Raw genomic sequence first — 6000 nt, forward strand, 5'->3', positions numbered from 1 at the left:
TTTTACTGACAATGAACCCCAATAATTTGCCGGTAGGAACCCTGAAAACGCACTTTGCAGGATTTAATTTCAAATTATATCTTCTCAGTCTTTTAAATAACTTTTTCAAATCAACCAAATGATCCTCCGCTCTCTTGAATTTGATTATGATGTCATCCACATAAACTTCCATCTCCTTATGAATCATATCATGGAACAAGGTGGTCATGGTCCTTTGATAAGTAGCTCCAGCATTTTTAATCTGAATGGCATTACTTGGTACCAAAATATTTTTCATGGAGTGATAAAAGTAGTTTTCTCTCTATCCTCTTTTGCCATTAGAATTTGATGGTACCCGACAAAACAGTCGTCAAAAGACTCGATCTCATGCCCAGCGGTGTTGTCCAAAAGGATATGTATGTTTGGCAGGAGAAAATCATCCTTTGGACTAGCCTTGTTCAAATCTCGATAGTTAACACATACCCTTACTTCTCAACTTTTCTTCGGGACAGGGACTGGATTCGAAAGCCAAATAGGATAATGAGATACCATGATAGTCCTGGCATTGAGTTGCTTGTCAATTTGCTCCTTGATTTTGAGACTTATGTCCGATTTGAATTTGTGAGGCTTCTGTTTCACCGGTGAAAAATTTGGGTCCGTTGGCAATTTGTGAACCACTATATCTGTTGAAATGCCCGTCATGTCATCATAGGACCAAGCAAACACATATTGAAACATGGTCAAGAATTCAATCATCTCTTTTTTTACTTCTGATTCAAATGAATGCTAATTTTTAACTCCTTGACATCGTTCTCAGTGCTAATATTAATGATTTCTCTTTCTTCTAAGTTTGGTTTGGTTTTATCTTCATATTGTTCAAGATTCTTTAACAAAGACTCAGATTCTTTCCCGTTATCGCTCTCGTCTTGAATTTTTTATTCCATAATTTCAAATTCGTGAGAGATATCGAGATTGCAGTCATCAAATTCTAGAATAGTGATATCCAAAGGGTCAATGTATTTTATTTTTGGCCATCTAAAAAGAAAGAGATAGATACAACAATGTGTAAGTAAAATAATTGAAAAATGAACACTGTGCATTTTATTGAATTTCAAATAAAGGATAAAACGTCATAATACGCTACTTAACAAAAGATACACTACTTTAACATAAGACTTGTATTGAAAAAATATTTGATTCAAAACTATTTAAAAAACTGAAAGGCAAAAGATGAACAATGCAAATGATTTCTTTCTTAACTCTCAACCAAAGGCAATTCCCTAGTTTTACCGAAATTCCCTTCGGGATGGAAGAAAATCAATGGTCCAATTCTTCATTGCTTCTCTGGAGACCTCCGAAAATTCCGGATTCTCTGATGGCTCGCCCTCATAAGTAACCCCCATGAACAGTTTAGACAAACTAACATCCACCTCATCGATCGAGTCCAATTCAGATTTGATTACTTCTGATGGATAGGGAAAATTGTAATGCAATGGTGGGATACTCCTGACAACTTGTTTTCCTTCTTTTTCTGCTCTCTTGTGATCCAGCATTTCTTTCATGTCCCTGGAAGTAGATTGAAACCCTAGTCCTAAGGTGTCTTTGTGAGGACCCGAAAATTTTCCGAATTTCTAGGCTTTATTTTATTTAATTGCACACGTTTATAACTTTTCTTTATTAGAAAATTTCCCAAATAATTTTTATGAGCAAAATAAAGTTTTTAAATCATTTTCCTAGTATAAGTTAGTTCATGTGAAATTAAGAGCGTATATCGGACGTGGGACCCACTAGTGCGAAAAGTTCGGAAAAATTCGGCCAATTAGGTTAGGTTTTGGATACTGGAATTAATTTACCGGGTGTTAAGAGATAAGTAGAGGTTGCAATTTGGATTGGTGTGAGAGGAAACAAAGTGATAGACTTGCATTAATTAGGTGACAAGTGTCACCATAGGGTTGGTAGAAACTTTTGACCATTATTTCTTGTTTTACCATTTGACTTAAATAAACCAAAAATTACCAAAAATCATCAAAAATCTTACCTATTGTGGCCGGCTCTCTCTCTCTCTCTCTCTCTCTCTATGTAAAAGAAAGAAAACTCTTCAAGCTTGCTCCAATCTACCAAAATCAACCATCCAATCTTGTTTTTGTTCCATAGAAACCCATAAGGGAGTGTTTGTGAGGAGTTTTGTGGAGTTATTCGGAAAGCTAAGAGGACTAGTTGCTCTCTTCCTTGTCTTCCTAAGGTGAGTGGTGAAGGATCCCTCTCCTCCCTCTAATGATGCTTAATCACGATTAGTGGTAGTATAAGATGCAATTTTATGGTTTATTTCTTGATTTTGGTTGAATTGGTGAAGTTTTGTAATTATTGGGGATTTTTCTGTTTTCACATGAATATGATTATGTGGTCATTTATGATGATTGGAAATGTTATTTAAGGATGCTAGAAGGTGGAAAAAGTGGTTAATTGCAAGCAATTTCTGTTTTGGAAGAAAATTGAAAAGTTAGGGTTTTAGTGAATTACATTCTGCCTGGTTTTGTAACTCATAGTTAGAGGCCGAATTGGCCATGGGTTAAAACATGAAAGTTGTTGGAAAAAACATTTTAGAGGCGGATACAAAATTTCAGGTCAATCGGAGTAGCGTAGCTTGATAAAACTCGAAATTACCCTTGCTGTCCTGGTTTTACCCGAATTTGGGAATTGCTTCTGTAATTGGTTATTTTGGTTAGGAATTCTTCCGAATTGGTTGTTGAGGCCTTCTGATGAAATGTATCCTGTTTCTTAGCTTTCAGATGGCTTTGGAATTTCTGGATTTGGACTTATGTAGGCTGTTTTATGATGTTTGCACTAGAATGCGTTCTGTGAATCTGTTTTTACGGTTCTGGAATAGTAGATTGCATTTTGACCTGGTTACACTCGAAACTGGGTTGAGTAACCTTCTGCAATATTGTATCCCTATCTCTTAGCTTCGAAACGGTGGGTCTTGGTCCTTCATCCGATAATTGTAGTGCCTTTGGTACCATTACCGTAAAATAAGATCAAAAACTGTTTTTTCAGGGCTAAAGCTAATGCCATTTCCGGATTTTCTGGTTTCCCCTAATGCTTGTACATGCTTATGGAACCCTATTTCAGTAGTATTTGGCATTGGTTTATGACTTGTAATCGAGTCTAATTGTGCTTATTGGAATCTTTTAGGGCTTGACTTTCCTTTCTGGTTATTGTCCTAGCTAAATGACTTGAATGACTTTAAGCCTAGTGAACAGCTTTTGGAAATGAGATTATTTTTGTACGAGATGTTGGGACTGATTTGAGGATGATGAAGCAAAAATGGCTGGAAAATTAGGTAAACATAAAGGGCGTGTTGCCCAAATTTTCACTCAAGGACTAAGTTTCTAGTTGAATTTGTATATTTTCGTTTGGCAAATACTATGACCGTTTTACCATTCCAAAACATGATACCTCTTCGATTTGAAACGCCAAATGTTTACTTACTTCGTACGCAAAATATAGAAGTATGAGTTAGGGTTTTATCGGCCACAAGTGAACTACTTTCAAGTACGGTTTTAAGAGTCTTCCTTTTCCATATGATTTTCATCAAAACCCTTGTTATATAACCTCTACTTGAATATATAGTGACTTTTAGTCATACAAATGATTCTTTACGATTCCGAAAGAATATTTTCTTAGCCTATCTATTTGTCGTTAGTCAAATCTATTTGAGCTTGGTTTTGCGATTGATTTTGAAACCCTAGTTATTTTCATCCTTGGGTCCAAACAACCCTCTGTTTACTTGAAAGTCATCTTTACACGCTTTACTCCTAATTAGTCAGGTTTCTTCGTTTCCCCTTAAATGTTTTGCTCGATAAACTGTAATGTGTTCTCTTGTTCAATCTTAGGTTTCACTGGTGACTAAGGGTAATATCCGGAAGGATATTTTGCACGTTATTTTGCATAACTAGGTGAGTGTTCCTTGTTTGCTATATTCCTTGACTTATTGGCTTGTTATTATTGAATGATAATGTGTTAAGTGCTTTTAATGATTGTTAAAACGAGTTTTCTAGGCGAGTGTGTACTTTATCGCACTCGACCTAAATAAATGTGAAAGTTTCAATGATTAATGATTAAATGCTAGTTGCGCTTGAATGTAAGCCGTTTGGCTGAATTGGGCCCTGCCCTTCGTTACCGATCGACTCGAGCCAGAAGCGGAATCGGTCGGGCGATATGGTGACCCTGGGTGAATTTGGTATACTCGAGTATTACCTTGTAGTCCGGCCACGTCCGGATGGGTGGAGTCCGGCCAATGTCCGGATGGGTGGAGTCCGGTCAACGTCCGGAAAAGGGATGAATAAACAAAAGGATGAACGAGCGATTCTACTTACAAAAATGTATTTTTTAAACGATTGGAGGAATAAGGGGAAATGTCAGGGGAACGAACGAACAAACAAATAGCTCCATGTGGGCCGTATCCTTTTAATGAATGTTACTATCGCTATCTATTGTAAATGTTTCTTGAATTATTGATACTCCATGTTTAATGTATTGAATTGATTGTCTGATTATCTGTTCGGAACCTCACTGAGCTTTTAGCTCACCCCTTTAGTTTTGTTTTCCTTAACAGGGGACGGCGAGCAGAATGAGAGCATAGACTAGCCAATCTAGTTCTTTTATTTCTTTTGCTTCTTTTGTAGTGGTTCTCGCCTAGTGCTTGGCACGGGCTGGACGTATGAAGGATTGAGAACCTTTGTATATTCGATCTTTACACTCCCGTTTGGGGATGACAATGTATATAAGTTTCGCTTTAAGTTTTGAATCGTTGCCCTATTTATTCTTGTGATTTTTTCAGATTTTAAGTAAGGACTATGGTGAACGACTGAGTCCTGGCGAGAGCTGGGCAGGCGACCCGCCGAACCCTTTGGTTCGCCTTAGGGGGAGGTGGGGCCGTCACAGGTGGTATCAGAGCTTAGGTTTCAGATCTCTGTAGTGTATCCTAGGCTAAAGTTTAGGATGCCGGACTGTGGGAATTCGATTTGACTTTAAAGTTAAGCAATTGAGGGATAAAACCTAGAGCCTGCTTCGTGTGGTCTCTGCGCGGAGTGACCTTGGACTAAGTGGTGAATAAGTATGAGGGACTAAGTGAAGCTATGAATTGCGAATGTTATAGGTCTTAAATCTTTCTCGTGGTATCTGAGAACCATAGATAGGTATGTCAGGTAGGAATTCTGATTGTAGATAGTTTACTCTTGGGACTGCAGCTCGAGATGTGAATTATCTTATTTCGGATTCTTGTGCCAGAGTACTCTGGAGTTGCGGCGCTGCTAAGTTCTTGAGACTTGCATTTTGAGAACATGAACATGCTTTGTCTGACTAGAATGAGCACAAGAGGTCAGGGACATCTAGTTTGGATAGTAAGTGACGTGAAAGACCGGACGGGCTGATACTGGGACGACTTCACCTTTTCCTTTTGATTTACCTGTATATTGTTTCTACATGACGTTCGTATACCTGTGTGTACATGGTTATCTGTCCAACTTGGTATGTATTTGTGTATTTGCTTATCCGTCTTCTTGATATGGCGTGTTATGTGCGTATATGTTTAATTGTGTATTTGGAATGCTAGAATTTGTTACTGTAGTCAATTTACTGTGTTTATTTACTAAATTACTTTTTTGGGGAAAAAGAAAAGAAAAAGAGAGGGAAAACATATATATGGACGGGAGACGTAGTCATGGACGTGGAGCTAGTCGTGGTCGTGGAGCTAGGCAAGCTCAAGAACCGAGAGAAGAAAGAGAAACAGTGGCCGAGCAAGAACAGGGACCGAGGGTTGAGGCTGGACATCAAATGGCGACGGCGATGCAACAAATGACAAATATCCTAGCACGACTGGTAGATCAACAAGGTCAAATGCCAGTGAATCAACCCCGGAATCCTGAGATCGGAGAGGATAAAGCTCTTGAGAGGTTCCAAAAGTTTCTACCTCCGAAATTTCAAGGAGGGCCTGATCCGGATATAGCTGAGCAGCGGTTG

The sequence above is a fragment of the Coffea arabica genome, chromosome 11e, assembly GCF_036785885.1.
Source record: "Coffea arabica cultivar ET-39 chromosome 11e, Coffea Arabica ET-39 HiFi, whole genome shotgun sequence".
Taxonomy (NCBI): Eukaryota; Viridiplantae; Streptophyta; class Magnoliopsida; order Gentianales; family Rubiaceae; genus Coffea; species Coffea arabica.